Source organism: Arachis ipaensis, chromosome B08 (assembly GCF_000816755.2).
Source record: "Arachis ipaensis cultivar K30076 chromosome B08, Araip1.1, whole genome shotgun sequence".
In the NCBI taxonomy this organism is placed as follows: Eukaryota; Viridiplantae; Streptophyta; class Magnoliopsida; order Fabales; family Fabaceae; genus Arachis; species Arachis ipaensis.
In genome coordinates this window covers 81,285,743-81,303,261 of record NC_029792.2, presented here as the reverse complement: position 1 = coordinate 81,303,261, position 17,519 = coordinate 81,285,743, and positions in this window count along the sequence as shown.

Genomic DNA, 17,519 nt, shown 5'->3' with positions numbered 1-17,519 from the left:
GCATACGTCCCAGGGCTGGCCAAGTTTGCGATCAAGTTTGCCTCAAACTTGGAGGCAAACATTGGCACTAAATGTGATCCTGGAAGGGCAACGTTTGAGTTCAAGTTTGACCCTAAACTTGAACTCAAACGTGAATGACAGATGAAAAACCTTTCTGCATAATTTCAAAAAACTAACATTTGAGTTAAAGTTTGCCTCAAACTTCAACTCAAACTTAAAGGCTCAGAGTCCGAATTGCAAAAGGGTTTTTCTCACAAACCCAGGAGAAACCAACCAAGGCTATCTTCAATCCAAGTCCATCAAGGTTGGCCCACATTCAAGGCTCCAAGACCATTAAGAGAAAGTGTATAAATAGAAGTTAGTTTGATTTAAGAAGGTCGACTTTTACTTTTGAATTTACACCTCTTGGAGGATTTTACTTACTGTAACTTGGATTTGGGAGGAGAATTGAATTCTCTTCCTCTTCGGTTTCTTGTTTTCTTTTCTGCAAAGTTTTACTTGAGTCTTGAGTTTTGAGAATTGAGGAAATTCTGTCTCAATCTCACCTTGAGATCTCTGTTTTCGTTTCACTGCACAATTTGAGGAATTGAGATTTGAATTTACTTTCTCTACTGTTTGATTCTAAATTCTCTTGCAATTGATTTCTGATTTGGATCAAGGAAGGTAGAGTTTGGTGTTGCACACCAAAACAATCTAAGGGAGGATGAAGGATTCTAAGTTTGGTGTTCCACCAAAATTCCATCATACAATATATTCTCACCTTCTGCATAATGCTAGCTTCAAGCATTTAGACAAACTAATTAACTATTATGCTGTTTTCAGTTTTATTGCTTTTGAAAAAAAAAAGAAAAAGAGTTTCACACATGGTTAATCTGATGCATGAGAACCATTGGCAAGGTACTAAGTTTGGTGTCCCCACACCAAAGTAAGTTCAAAGGCCCACAAAATAAATCATGCATGCTAACCATTCTTTAAGTGCTTGGGGAACAAGCAACTTTCAATATCACTGCAGAGTACCATACAAACTTTTGGGAAGATTTAGCATCATCAATCAAAGAGATGAAAGAGGAATGTGAAGACCAGCAATGATGATGAAGAAGAAGACAACAAGTAAACTCCAAAAGGTTGTATTATTCATTATCAGATATTGCTATGATTGAAAGTGATATTATACCCCTATCTGTCTTTCTGTCTAGTATAGTTTTTCTGCAATTCAACAATCAAGATGCTTGATCATTTACAACACTATACTCTCCAAAACTTGTTTGCACTGAATATTTCAAAAATGCATCATATGAAAGTTCTTTGAAAAGAAGGATTGAGGAATTAAACAATTTTGAGGCAAGCAAAAGATTAGGAGAAGTGGTGGTTCTAGTTGTATGATTATGTATTGAGGTTGCATGCTTATGAAAACTTGCATGGGAGCTCATAGGCAGGACATAGAGTTCAAAGAAGTATTGTGGAGATTCTCAAACATTTATTGATCCAAGAAGCAGGAAACAAAAGAAAGAAAACACAAAAAAAAAAATGAAAGGACATGGCCCAAGGCTCTGAGCATCAATTACTAGGCAGAAAAGAAAGAAGAAACAAAAACTCAAAGAGTTGTTATCCTAGTAAATGCTTGTGGTCGAATTGTGTCAAAGAGAGAGGCTTGAGCAAGTAAATCCTAAGGGGTGCTTCAACACCTAATACCTTAAAACCAACTGGTTTAGGAGTATTGATTGAAAGCTTATCTAAAGAGCCGCTTTGAGACATGACGCTTAGAGTCAAGGCCAAAGCACAGAAACTATAAGCTGCTTCAAGGTGACTACCTATAGAGAGATCTCTATGATATCATTTGGATGAAAGTTCTAAGACCTAAGACTTCCAAGATGTAGGGACTAGTAAGCACTGAAGACCTTGCATGAGCATATAATTTAGAGTTCACCCCACTGTTACTTAATCACTTCACTCACAGGATAGTACATGTAATTCCTCAAATCCATTCTAAGAGAAAGAACCTTTGAGCATAATTCTTTTCTTGCTTGGGGACAAGCAAGTTTTAAGTTTGGTGTTGTGATGACAAGTCATCTTAGCCTAGTTTTACTAGTCCTTTTCTTTGTTTTTAGTAGGTTTTATACACTTTCTTGCATTCTAAGTAAGTAATTTGGAATGGAATTCATATGTATTTAGATTCAATCAACCGTGAGTAAATTGATGCATTTTCATGAGATTTTGTGCCATAATTGCTTGTATGTCAAGAATGATAATAAGTCTTATGATTTTAGCAAAGCTTTGATGTATTTGTTGATTGATGACAGGTGATCAAAAGGCTTGGAGGAAATTTGAAGAAAGGGGATGGCAGAAGACAGCAAAACCACCCTGAGAAGAGTTCAAAATTTTACCCTGGAGAAGCCCAAGTTTGCGCCCAAGTTTGCCGCAAACTTGGAGGCAAACTTGGAGCAACAACTAACCTTGGAGGAGCCTAAGTTTGCGACCAAGTTTGCCTCAAACTTGGAGGCAAACGTTGGTGAAATGTATGCACCCAGGGGAAGCCAAGTTTGCGTCCAAGTTTTTCTCAAACTTGGAGGCAAACGTTGGCATAAAACTTGTAACCCAGGGGAGGCCAAGTTTGCCCAAGGCTAGCCAAGTTTGCGATCAAGTTTGCCTCAAACTTGGAGGCAAACATTGGCACTAAATGTGATCCTGGAAGGGCAACGTTTGAGTGCAAGTTTGACCCTAAACTTGAACTCAAACGTGAATGACAGATGAAAAACCTTTCTGCATAATTTCAAAAAACTAACGTTTGAGTTAAAGTTTGCCTCAAACTTCAACTCAAACTTGAAGGCTCAGAGTCCGAATTGCAAAAGGGTTTTTCTCACAAACCCAGGAGCAACCAACCAAGGCTATCTTCAATCCAAGTCCATCAAGGCCAAGGCCCACATTCAAGGCTCTAAGACCATTAAGAGAAAGTGTATAAATAGAAGTTAGTTTGATTTAGGAAGGTCGACTTTTACTTTTGAATTTACACCTCTTGGAGGATTTTACTTACTGTAACTTGGATTTGGGAGGAGAATTGAATTCTCTTCCTCTTCGGTTTCTTGTTTTCTTTTCTGCAAAGTTTTACTTCAGTCTTGAGTTTTGAGAATTGAGGAAATTCTGTCTCAATCTCACCTTGAGATCTCTATTTTCGTTTCAATGCACAATTTGAGGAATTGAGATTTGAATTTACTTTCTCTACTGTTTGATTCTAAATTCTCTTGCAATTGATTTCTGATTTGGATCAAGGAAGGTAGTGAGATCTAGACTTAGTTTTCTAGTCTCTTAACCCCTGAGATCTGAAATTCCCTTTTAATTCTTCTGTTGAACGCTTCCTCAAGCCAATTTACATTTTCGGTTTGAGATCTGCTGCAATTAAATTCATCTTTTACTTTCCTGCTTGTTGCAATTTACTTTTCTCTTGTTTAATTTCTGCAATCCCAACTCCCAATCCCTTTTATGATTCAAGCAATTTACATTTCTTGCACTTTAAGCTTCAGCCATTTACATTTCTTGTAATCTAAGTTTCGGCAATTTACATTACTTGCACTTTAAGATTCTGCACTTTTACTTTCCTGCTCTTTAATTCACTGCAATTTCCCCTCTCCCTTTACATTTCATGCAATTTAGTTTCTGCAAATCACAAATCACTCAACCAAATCTTGATTCGCTTCACTAAATCAACCAGTAAACTAAAATTGCTTAATCCTTCAATCCCTGTGGGATCGACCTCACTCATGTGAGTTATTATTACTTGATGCGACCCAGTACACTTGCCGGTGAGTTTTGTGTTGGATCATTTTCCACACATCACCTTGAAAAGGAAGCAAAATGAGAAAGAAAAAGAAAGAGAAAAGCAAAAAATGGGAAAAGAAACAAACAATAAGGCTAGACACCATTAGCTTGGACCCTAGGACATATGTTTGTGGTGTTTTTGTACTAGGATATGCTTGGACAAGTAGGTTCTGAGGAGTATTTCAAAACTTGGCCACTTGGATCAACTGATCTGGGATTGCCAGCCAAAAGTCCACTATCAAGAGCTACCTAGTTACAAAGCATTTAGTAATCCAAAGAGATGTTGGGCATCAATGTTCCTAGGAAGAAAAATTGAGCTATATGTCTGTGGTGAAGAAATGTTGAGCAAAATTTAGCCAAAAGGCTGCTGCAACATTTGCCACCAAGCCTTCATTAAAGAATAAGCTTTCTAAGCAAAAGAAAGAAAGAAAAAGCTAGCAAGGGATCAATCAAAAAGCAAGGCATTATAGCAGCAACTCTAGTGAACCTTTGAGGAAACATTTCTTATCTATCAGCAAGGAATAAATGAGCTACATTTGTCTGCATAAAACCCCATGAACCAAGTTCAATTATCTGCTAAACAAGGACATGCATACTTCTCTGTTTCATTTCATTTTCTCTTATGTTTAGTGCTTGCTTGGGGACAAGCAAGGTTTAAGTTTGGTGTTGTGATGACAAGTCATCTTATGCTATCTTTTCAAGCATTTTTCACTTGTTTCATTAGGTTTTATGCACTTTCTTACATTATAAGTAAGTAATTTAGAGTGAAATTGCATGGTTATGTCAATTCAATCAACCATTAATTATTTGACACTAAATCATGAGGTTTAAGCTAGAATTAGTTGGTTTATGAATGAATTAGAAACCTTGTGAATTTGGTGATACTTTGATATGTTTATTTGGTTGCTTGTAGGTGAAGAAATGGTGAAGAAAAGAAAAAAACAAGGAAAGCGTGCTTATAAAAATGTGACCCCTGGCCATAAAAGCGTGGCTCAACCAAGGAGCAAGGACCAACACTAAAAAACCCAACGGAGCGCTCAACATCAAGGCCCAGCACTCAAATGAGAAGGAGCACATTAAATATTTTAACGTTTTCTTGGGCCTCAACAAAAGAAAAGCAAAGCGAATTGGCACAAATGGGGCAGCCAAGGTTCGAACCAAGCACACAAGGGAGTGCTATGCGCTACACCAAGCAAAGAAACACCAAAGTGGCTCCAGCAAGGCTCGAAATGGGGAATAAGAGGAAGGAAATAAGGGGTGCTATGTGAACTTGCTTCACTGAGCGCTAGTATACTTGGGAATGAAGAAGTTAGCAAAAAGGCTTTACCAAGGCTCGAAGTGGGAGTTTCACTCCAACACAAAGGGCGCTGCGTTCCTTTACCTAACTAAGCGCTATTGCAACAAGGAAATTGCTAACAATTGAAGTGACCAAGGGTCGAAATGGGGACCTTGTCCAAGGCAAGAGATAGCGCTACGTGAACTTAGTTCACTGAGTGCTATGCTTCATGAGGAAATGGGCCAAAAGGAGGCCACCATGGTTCAAAGGGGGAGTCGCACCCAAAGCTAGTAGCGCTACGTTATTTAAGTTCACTTAGCGCTATGAAGAAGGTTGGTTCGAGCCTGGGACCAAGCAAATTGAGCGCTGCGTTGTTGCATTTAAATGAGCGCTCCCCTGGAAGGTGCTCCATGGTTCAATTTCAATTAAAAACCAACTTGGATCCAATTCTTCACCAACTTAAAAAGCCCACTCCAAATTCCAAAACCAAAATTAGAAAGTGTATAAATAGGACTTAGTTTGATTTAGAGAGGACTTTCTTTTCATTTTTTAGTTTTACCTTTTGCTCAATTTTACTTTTAGCTCAATTTTAGTTTTCATTTTTGAATTTGGGAATTGGGATTGAGATTTGAGTTCTCTTTCTCTTTGTTTTACTTCTGCAATTCTTACTTTCTGTTTATGAATTTTGGATTGAGATTGAAGAAGTTCTGTTTCAATTCTTGATCTGAAATTCATCTTTGTTCTTCTTCTGTGTAATTCAAATTTCATTTGCTGTTCTAAATTTTCTTCTTCAACTTTAGCTTTTATGTTTTAGATCTTTAATTGAGGTTGAAGAGCTCCATTGATTCAAATTTTGAGAATCATCTTCCACTCTTCCTCTCAATTGATCTAAGGATTGGGTTTTAATCTTCTCTACTGTTTTTAAATTTCATTCTCTTCTGCAAATTGCTTTCTGTTTGATCAAGGAAGGAATTGAGATCTAGATCTACTTCTAGTCTCATTGATACCCTGAGATCTTCACTTTCTCGTTTAAATTTCACAATTGAGCTAAATTTACTTTCTGTTTTGTTCTTCAAGCAATTTTACTTTTCTGTTTAGATCTTCAGCAACTTAGTTCATCTTCTACTTCTCTGCTTAATCTCTCTTTACATTCTTTTGTTAAATTTTGAATCCCAGCTCCCACATCCCTTTACTATTCAAGCAATTTACATTTCTTGCACTCTAAGCTTTAGCTATTTACATTTCTTGCAATCTAAGCTTCAGTCATTTACATTACTTGCTCTTTAAGATTCATCTCTTTTACTTTCTTGCAATTTAAGCTTCATGCAATTTACTCTTCTGTACTTTACTTCTCTGTCAATTTCCCCTCTCCCTTTTATTTTCATGCAATTTAGCTTCTGCTATTTAAGTTTCAGTCAAATCATCAACTGTTTGCTTAACTAAACTAACCACCTAACTAAAATTGCTCAATCCATCAATCCTGTGGGATTGACCTCACTCATGTGAGTAATTACTACTTGATGTGACCCGGTACACTTGCCGATGAGTTTAGCTGTTGGAATTCCGATTTCAACCCATCAAGTTTTTATGTGAATTCTGATTTCAAGTAGTAATTCCAACACCTAAACTCACCGGCAAGTGTACCGGGTCACATCAAGTATTAATTACTCACATGAGTGAGGTCGATCCCACAGGGATTGATGGATTGAGCAACTTTAGTTAGGTGGTTAGTTTAGTCAAGCAAACAGTTGATGATTTGAGTGAAACTTGAATAGCAAAAGCTAAATTGCATGAAAATAAAAGGGAAAGGGGAAATTGACAGAGAAGTAAAGTGCAGAAGAGTAAATTGCATGAAACTTAAATTGCAAGAAAGTAAAAGAGCTGAATTTTAAAGAGCAGGTAATGTATATGACTGAAGCTTAAATTGCAAGAAATGTAAATAGCTGAAGCTTAGAATGTAAGAAATGTAAATTGCTTGAATAGTTTAGGGATGTGGGAGTGACGTTAGGATTTTTGCCAGTAAAGAATGTCATAAAAACAGTCGCGTTGTAGATATAGTCTCTAAACCAACAAAAATCCCTTCGTACAAACGTTTTGGGTGTCACAAGTAAAAAGAGAGAGAGAGAAGATCTCCCTCTCAACTAAATCTAAATCATTGAAAACTAAAATTATGCGAGCTCTCTTGAATGGATACATTCCCACACTTTATAACCTCTGGTCTATGCTGTCTGTACTTGGATTTGGGCCAAAAAGGGCTTCAGAATTCGCTGGGGGCGCATTTTGTAAATTCTTATACGTGGCCCCTGTCACGCGTCCGCGTGGGTCACGCGGTCGCGTCATTTGGAGCCTTTCCTTGCCACGCAGTCGCGTCAGTCATGCGACCGCGTCAAATGCGTTATAAATCACTCTAATTAAGCACAAAAGAACTCATGAAATATGGGTTTATCAACCTCCCCACACTTAAACACTAGCATGTCCTCATGCTAAATCCAAGGTAAATAGCTAAGGTTAAAGTGATGGAATGTTATGAAATGCAACCTATGCTAAATGCATCTACCTAATGAGTCATGCAATTCTAATTCATCCACTCATATATAAAGCCTACATGTAGTCAAATTATTTCACATTCTCAAGGAGATATATATATATATAGCCATCCCTCAAATAATAAAGCATGTTTTTGCAAATGAGATGAGAAAAAAAAAACTTGCAAGATAATCAGAGATAAATGTTAATGAGCTTTTGAACCCTCACTGGATTTTGTGTTTTCTCTCTAATCACTCAGTGTTTATTGGGTTAATCACTCTATTCTTCTTTTTATTCTTCCTTTCTATAACCTTGTTTTTCGTCTAACCAATCAACAATTATAGAACATAGTCATACCAAAACTCATGAGGTCTTTAATTAAGGTTGTAATGGGGTCAAGGCAAAGGGTAAGGATATATGTATAAGGCTAAGTGAGCTAATAAGTGAATCCTTAATTAGACTAAGATCTCACCTAACATACATACTTAGTAAAACAATGCTTCTTAACCTATTCTCCCTATTTTCTTGCTTTTGATGTCACATGCTCATGTTTTAATTCCTGTTTTTATCCCATGTGCATTACTTTTTATTTTGCATTGGGGAGTTCTTTTTGTATCCCCTTATTTATATGCTTGAAAACAAATGTTTTTTTTTAATACACATGGAAATTAAAGCACTTTGATTTTCTCATGAACATGCTTCCCAAATTTATTTTATTTCTTTTAACTTTTCTACCTTTTGTTTCTATCATCCATGTTCCCAAAAGGTTTCCCACATTTAACTCTATTAAGGATTTTCTATCTTAAGCTAACCAAGGATTCACTTAGGATTTTCTTTTGTTTTTCCACTTAAGGCTAGTAATTTAGCTAAATAGAATAAAGGGGTTTTAAAAGGCTCAAGGGGGCTAACAAAGGTGATGTCAAAGGTAGGCTAATTTTGGGGTAAGTGAGCTAAAATCAAATGATGGTCTCAATCATTATTTTGAGATGTACCTATATTCTATAATCGGACATATAGACTAAAACAAAGTAAAGAACACCAGAATAAGAAAGAAGGTTGGAACACACAGAAATAAAAATTATGGTTTGAATGTAACCATACTGTTAAGCTCAAAACTCACAGGCTATGTGTTCTCTAGCTAAAAAATCATTTATCACTTATGTATGTCATGCAGGTTTAGTTAAAAATTCTCGTTATTCTCTTAAAAAGTAATTTAGGGTAGCCTTTGAAGTTTTAATGTTTCTCCTTGATGAAATGTTGTCAGTTTAACTACATCATGTAATGCTATATATACAAGATTTTATAGATCTAAATCTATTATGTTCAAGTTCCTAGCTTACTCTTTTTTTTTATATTTGTAAATTTAAACTAAGCTATAACTAAGCTATCTTATGTAAAAAGGGTAAACTATACTAATTGATCCACTAATAAGTTAGAATTGCAAACTAAACTAAATAACTAAAATGAACTAAATAACTAAAATATGAACAAAAAAAATGCAGAATGCAGAAAATAGAGTAAAATACACAAGTAGCAATGTATAAGTACTCAGAAAATAACAATAAAAGAAAAAGAAAAAAATACAGAAAAATATCCAAAATAAAAGAAAAAGTATGTAGTAGTTTACCAAAATAAACGCCAGAGATGGCGACCTCCCCACACTTAAAATGAAGCATCGTCCTCGATGCTCAATCAAGCTGGGTGTGAAGGAGTGTCATCACTGGTAGGGATGGTAGCTGGGGTCTCTGTGGCGGTGGTGGGCTGAGAGTCTGGCTGCTATAGAGGGGGGACTGACTGGATCGGGATCTCCGGATCTGCAGCCTCAAGCTGATGTGGGGCCTCCTGCTGTGGTGTAACGTGCTCTGTGCCTGCCTGCTGATGAGTCTCCGCCTGGGAGTGAGTCTCCTCCTCGTGCTCATCCTCCTCCTCCTCTGATGGCTCTGATGGTGTGTCGGGCTCGGAGGGGATGTCGGCGCCCTGTCTGATCATCAGCTTCAGATGGGAATAGCGTCGCCTGCTGCGGCGCTCCAATCTCTCATACCGGCGCCTGTTACGGCGCTCCATCTGATCAAGTTGGCAGAATAGACGGTGCATGAGGCGATAAACTGGCTCAGAGGCGGGTGGAGGTGCAGTGGTGGCAGCAGGGGCAGTTGGGGCAGCTGTGGATGAAGAGGGTCCAGCAGACGGAGGGATTGTCTCATCAGTAACAGCGACAGGTGGTGGTCTATAGCCCAAAGCTAGGAAGTTCCTGCTGTGAGGGATGATCTTCCTGCAGTCCGCTGCTGGTGGTCGCTCATCGGCATCCTCCCAAGGCACATCAGCCTGACGGCCTAGCCGTGTAACCAGATAAGGAAAGGGGAGGGTGCCTCGGACGTGGACCCTGGCCATATAATGCCGGATAAAACGAGGCAAGTATCTGTCCTTACCCTCCAGCACACACCAGAGGAGGGTGATCATGGCAACCGGGATCTCAGTCTCATGAGTACTCGGCATCACATAGTTGCTCAAGATCTGATGCCATAGCCGAGCCTCATCATTCAAGTGTACTCTCTTGATCCCTCTAGGCATAGTGGTGTCCTGACCCATCTCCCAAGGAACAGCAGGGTCGAGAGCTATCCGTGCCTTCACATCATCCCAATCAAACCGCATCTGGCCCATGTCCTCCTCAGCCTGTGCATAACCATCTCGCTGATCGGACTTGGCTGGGAGCTGGAGAATGGTCTCTATGGCCTCCTCAGTGACCAGAATTTGCTTTCCCCTCAGGTTCACTGCATCTAGGGTAGTAAGGTAGTAGTTACAATAGAATTCCCGGACCCAAGATGCATTGACCTCTGTCAGTGGTCTCTCCAGAAAGAACCAGCCCCTTTGCTTGATTTGCTCAGTGGTGTATTGCTGGAGGGCTTCTGGAATCTTCAAGGTACGTTCCAGGTATAGATTTCTGGAGTTTGCAAAAGTCGGGTACTTCAGCTCACAGTACCGGTTTGCAAATTTTATAGGATCAGTCGTAGGGAGCAGCTGGTCAGCTTTTTCTTGCTGTGTGAAGTTCTTCTCTCGCCATGAGGAATCGTGCATTAGAGCAATGATGGACTGGGAGGAATCTCCTCTCTTGCGCTTGCCAGTAGCCTTGCCTTTGCCTTTCCTTTGTGAGGCAAACATCCTGAAAAACAGAAAACCAGGAAATGGATAAAATAGGAAAGCAAATAGGCAATTTAAACAAAGGAAACTCAAAGCGGTAAGGGAGAGATAGAATAAGAAAAATGAGTAATTGAAATGTGATTGAATTAATGTTAAAAGGAAAGAAAAAAATCAATATGCCATAGTGAGAAAGTTAGAGGAAGTGAAAGTAATCAGAAAAGAGATCAGGAGGGGTAGTATGGTAAAAAGAAATTAGTAAATTAAAATTAGTGAGTTAGGAAAGTAAGTGGCATAGAAAAAAAAATTCCATATAACAAGGATTCACAGGTAAGAATAGAAGTACTCATAATCGAATAAAGGGAACAGGGTGATGCTGATTCGAATAGAAATAAAGATATCAGAAATTAGAATCAGTGAATCACAAATGCAGGTTATGAACCAGGAAATCAAAGAGGATAAGAAAGTGGCCCTAGAATTCATGAAATGGTTTGGAGGAAGCAGAGTAAAACAAAGTTGCCAAACCAAAACAAGAATGAAAACAATTTTCAAAATATATGGGCAGCATTCCGGCTAAAATTGGATTGTCCCGGAAAATAAACAGCAATCATATCAGTTCATATGAATTAAAAAAAATCAAGCTGCATGTACATAGATATAAAATAAACATAAAAACTCAATGTAAACAGCAGCAACATACAAGAAAGCAGCATATGAAACATGATTATAGCAGCAACATATTTGCACATAGGATAAAACAGAAGTAAGAACAGTGCAAGTAAACAGACCTAGATCCACTAACCACAGCCTAAGCTACCTAACAACCTAAAAATCCACTACAACATGCAAGTCTAGCTATCCTAATCATGAACATAAACGGAATAAAAAAAATACAGAAAAGTGACGAACGGATAAAAAGGATTGTGTGTTGCGGAACCTGGTAAGCGGAAGGGGTGGAACAGGGAAAAAGGTGGTTGCGCGGCGTCCGGTGCGGTGGTAGTGCACGGCGTCGCGGTGGCGGCTGAGGGGGCAGTGGCGGAGGCAGGTGTTAGGGTTAGTGAAAGAGGAAGAGGATAGGGGAAAGGAGGGCGGTGGTTGTTGCTGGCTGAAGGGGGTGGGTGGCGGAGAGGGAGGAGCAGCTGGATGGCTGGCGGTGGCTGGGCGGTGCTCGCGGAGGTGGCTGTGGTGGAGAGGGGAGGAGAGAGGAAGAAGGAAGAAGAGAGAAGGGGAGGGGGTGGTACGGCGGTGGCGTCTGGGCGGCGGCGGCGTCGGGGTGGTGGCGTGGTGGCTGGCCGGCGGTGGCTGGGGGAAGAAAAATAGAGAAGGAGAAGAGGGTTGGGGGTGAAGGGGGGCTGCGCGACTGATAGGGTTCGTGGGCTGGGGGGTTATATTTTCGAATCCACGCGGCCGCGTGGGGCACGCGGTCGCGTGGTTGGGACGAGAATGGGAGTGGCGCGATTGCGTGGAGTGTGCGATCGCATGAGAGGGGGGAAAGAGGGGTGACGCGATCGCGTGGGTCGCGCGATCGCGTCGCTAGAATTCGTGCTAAACGCACGACTCCAGCGCCGTTTCAGCGCAACTCTCTATCTCCTTTTGGGGTGATATGCAATCCATGCGACGCGATCGCGTCGCTCACGCGGTCGTGTGGGATTGATATTGGATAAGTGACGCGATCGCATGGAGCATGCGATCGCGTGGGCCAATTTGTGCGAAACGCACAAGGGCCGCACGATTCCAGCCCAACTTTCTGTTCGTTGGATCCTTACGCTGATATATATATCACGCGGCCGCGTGGGTCACGCGGTCGCATGGGTGGTGTTTTTCGCGATATGACGCGATCGCATGGGGCATGCGGTCGCGTCGTGCATCCCGTTTTTTTTTTTTTAACTGAAAAATGCAGAATGCAATGATTAATAAGAATGTTATGCATGATTCCAGGTTTAATAAATTAAAATGAAAAAGGAAAAATGAAAGCAATTAACAAGAAATAAATTGAAAAAGAAGCGACCATACCCTGGTGGGTTGTCTCCCACCTAGCACTTTTAGTTAAAGTCCTTAAGTTGGACATTGGAGGAGTATCCTGTTATGGTGGCTTATGTTTAAATTCGTCCAAAAATCTCCACCAGTGCTTGGAATGCCAATGGCCTTCGGGGTCCCAAACTAGGCATGTAAAGCTTCTAAGCAGCTTCAAACAGATATTCAGCCTCCCGGGATGACGAATGTTAGAATATAATCCATGATCCCAAGCTGTGTTTTTAGATCCGCCTCCGTTTTAATTTGTAAGTTTCCATTCGGGCGGGTTAAAAAGTAGAATCTCACCGTGGTGACCAAATGTTCTCCGTGATCCATGCAATTGAGCATGATACCAATCCATGTACTTCGAGGTGAAGCGTGGAACCTTATTGAACCTGGTGCACCAGCTCTGAGTACGAGCCAATTCCCTCTTACTCTTAAAGCCGCAGAGAGCTCTAAGTTGGCCATCTGTTTCGAGCAAACCATATTCAAGTGAATAAGTGAAATTATAAGTTAAGAATTGTACCCACTTGAAGCTTGTATTAGGTGGTAATGGCCTTGGGATAGGTGTTTTTGGTGGTTCTGCAAGTTCCGTTTCCTTGTGCTCTTCTGTGAATTCTTCCACTTCTTTGCAAAGATCTTCAATTGTATCTGTGTCCTGGTCAAAGTCTTCGGTGTCTTCCTCATCACTTGAGTCGTAGATTGGAGGTTGAGAGAAATCTACCTCCGCATCATCCTCATATTCACTTGGGGAAGATTCTTCGATTTCAGAGAATTCACTTGCGGACGCAAGTCCATCACTAGGAGAACTAGACTTGTGACTATCATCATCAAGGAAAATTGCTTCTTGGATTATTCTGTCTGATTCTTCGTAAACGATAGAGGGGTGAGAGTTCATAGTAGCAAATAAGGATAAAAAGGAAAAACAAAAATAAATAAACAAGCAAAAGAAAAATATTTACAATAACCAATAATAAGGCACACGTTAGCAGTTCCCCGGCAACGGCGCCATTTTGACGTTAGGATTTTTGCCAGTAAAGAAGGTCATAAAAACAGTCGCGTTGTAGATATAGTCTCTAAACCGACAAAAATCCCTTCGTACAAACGTTTTGGGTGTCACAAGTAACAAACCCCTTAAAAATTGTTAACCGAGTATTCAAACCTCGGGTCGTCTTCTCAAGAAACTGCGAGGAAGTATGTTCTGATTATTGGTTATAAAGGTTGTAATCGGGGTTTAGAAGGTGAGAAGCAAGTAATTTAAATGACGAGTGAATTAAATGGCAATTAAAAATAAATAATAACTGTAAAACAACTTTTGGCAAGATAGGGAAATTAGAGGTCCAACTTAGTTATCTCTCTCAACTATAATGAAAGTTGAATCTAAACTCCACGTGGTCAACCTTTACCAGGGCAAAGGAAAGTCAAGGGACTAATTAAATTGACCTTTGAATCCTATTTATTTCCTAAGAAAAGGTTGGGATTACTTAAGTTCAGCTCAATTAGCAAGATAACGATTATCAATTATGTTGAGTTTAATAACTGTTGAGTTACTAAATTCTTAACCAGAACCAAAAGGGGAAAAAGTAAAATTGCTGGAATAATAAAAATATCCTTAGATGGGACATAATGATAACTTAAATCAAAGAGAACAATCATAAACTGAAAATACCTCAATTCTCATTAATTCAAATAGCAGTCTGTAACATGGAAGAATTCTTAAATCAAATTATAATAATCAATTCAAATGTTGGAATAAATAAATAAAAGTAAAACTAAAATAAAAGAACATTAAACCTGGGATCCAGAGTTACTCTTAAAACAAGAAGAAATCCTAAATCCTAAAAGAGAGAGAGAGAAGATCTCCCTCTCAACTAAATCTAAATCATTGAAAACTAAAATTATGCGAGCTCTCTTGAATGGATCCATTCCCACACTTTATAACCTCTGGTCTATGCTGTCTGTACTTGGATTTGGGCCAAAAAAGGCTTCAGAATTCGCTGGGGGCGCATTCTGTAAATTCTGATACGTGGCCCCTGTCACGCGTCCGTGTAGGTCACGCGGTCGCGTCATTTGGAGCCTTTCCTTGCCACGCGGTCGCGTCAGTCATGTGGCCGCGTCGCTGCTGATTCGTGCTTGGCACGCGATCGCGTCATCCATGCGATCGCGTGGATACCAGTTTCCTTAAAGCTCCGTTTTGCTTCCTCCTTCAATTTTAGTATGTTTTCTTTTTCATCCTTTAAGTCATTCTGCCTTAGAAAATCTGAAACTACTCAACACACTAATCACGGCATCGAATGGAAATAAAGGTAATTGAATTAATTGATTTTAAAGCTTAGGAAACATGTTTTTCACAATATGACATAATAAGGAAGGGAAAGTAAAACTATGCAATTAATGTGAATAAGTAGGTGAAGGATTGTATAAATCACTCAAATTAAGCACAAAAGAACTCATGAAATATGGGTTTATCAGGGAGCTAGGATTCAGAATTTAACAAAAGAATGTAAAGAGAGATTAAGCAGAGGAGTAGAAGATGAACTAAGTTCCTGAAGATCTAAAGAGAAAAGTAAAATTGCTTGAAGAACAAAATAGAAAGTAAATTTAGCTCAATTGTGAAATTTAAACGAGAAAGTGAAGATCTCAGGGGATCAATGAGACTAGAAAGTAGATCTAGATCTCAATTTCTTCCTTGATCAAACAGAAAGCAATTTGCAGAAGAGAATAAAATTTAAAAACAGCAGAGAAGATTAAAACCCAATCCTTAGATCAATTGAGTGGAAGAGTGGAAGATAATTCTCAGAATTTGAATCAATGGAGCTCTTCAACCTCAATTCAAGATCCAAAATAGAAAAGCTAAAGTTGCAGAAGAAGAAAATTTAGAACAGCAAATGAAATTTTAGTTACGCAGAAGAAGAACAAAGATGAATTTCAGATCAAGAATTGAAACAGAACTTTTTCAATCTCAATCCAAAATTCATAAACAGAAAGTAAGAATCGCATAAGTAAAACAAAGAGAAAGAGAACTCAAATCTCAATCCCAATTCCCAAATTCAAAAATGAAAACTAAAATTGAGCTAAAAGTAAAATTGAGCAAAAGGTAAAACTAAAAAATGAAAAGAAGGTCCTCTCTAAATCAAACTAAGTCCTATTTATACACTTTATAATTTTGGTTTTGGAATTTGGAGTGGGCTTTTTAAGTTGGTGAAGAATTGGATCCAAGTTGGTTTTTAATTGAAATTGAACTATGGAGCACCTTCCAGGGGAGCGCTCAGTTAAATGCAATAACGCAGCGCACAATTTGCTTGGTCCCAGGCTCGAACCAACCTTCTTCATAGCGCTCAGTGAACCAATTTCACTTAGCGCTACAAGCCTTGGGTGGGGCTCCCCCTTCGAACCATGGTGGCTTCAATTTGAACCAATTTCCTCAGCAAAGTGGCGCTCAGTTGATGAAAGTAACGTAGCACTTCATGCCTTGAGGAAAGGCTCCCTCTTTGAGCCTTGGCCATTTCATTTTGGCTAATTTTCCTTGGACACTAGCGATAAGTGAAGGGAACAAACGTAGCGCCCTTCCTTGCTTGTGCGCGCCTCCTTCCTTGCTAGCATGTGCCTGGTTCGAACCTTGCTAGCTTCATTTTGGACACTTTCCTTGCATACTAGCGCTCCTTCCCTCTCTTGGTTCATGGGTTTGAATCCTGGCTCCTTCACTAGCAATTGTCGCATCATAGTTTTCTTTGGAATGGAGCTCGATAAAGTTAACTAAGTTAACTGAGCGCTATGCCTTTGCCTTGTTCCCTTGGGCGCTCAGTTACTTATTTCAACACAGCATCCTTGCCTTTGTGCACTTGGCTTTGGTTGCTTGGTCTCTAGCGCTCAAATAGAGAGCGCTACGCTAAATTAGTGAGCGCCATGGCCTTGCCTTGGTTGGTGCGCCACGCTTTTGTTTCCTTAGGCCACGCTTTCCTTGTTTCTTTCTTTTCTTCACCTACAAGTAATTAAAACAACCAATCAAAGCATCACCAAATTCACAAGGTTTATAAATCATTAAAAAACCAACTAATTCTAGCTTAAACCTCATGATTTAGTGTCAAATTATTAATGGTTGATTGAATTGACATAACCATGTAATTTCACTCCAAATTACTTACTTATAATGTAAGAAAGTGCATAAAACCTAATGAAAGAAGTGAAAAATGCTTGAAAAGCTAGTATAAGATGACTTGTCATCACAACACCAAACTTAAATCTTGGTTGTCCCCAAGCAAGCACTAAACATAAGAAGAAATGAAATGAAACAAAGAAGCATACATGTCCTTATTTAGCAGATAATTGAACTTGGTTCATGGGGTTTTATGCAGACAAATGTAGCTCATTTATTCCTTGCTGATAGATAAGAAATGTTTCCTCAAAGGTTCACTAGAGTTGCTGCTATAATTCCTTGCTTTTGATTGATCCCTTGCTTGATTTTTCTTTCTTTCTTTTGCTTTAGAAAGCTTATTTATTAATGAAGGCTTGGTGGCAAATGTTACAGCAGCCTTTTGGCTCAATTTTGCTCAACATTTCTTCACCACAGACACATAGCTCACAATTGTTTCCTAGGAATATTGATGCCCAGCATCTCTTTGGATCACTAAATGTTTTGTAACTAGGTTGCTCTTGATAGTGGACTTTCAATTGACAATCCCAGATCAGTTGATCCAAGTGGCCAAGTTTTGAAATACTCCTCAGAACCTACTTGTCCAAGCATATCCTAGTACAAAAA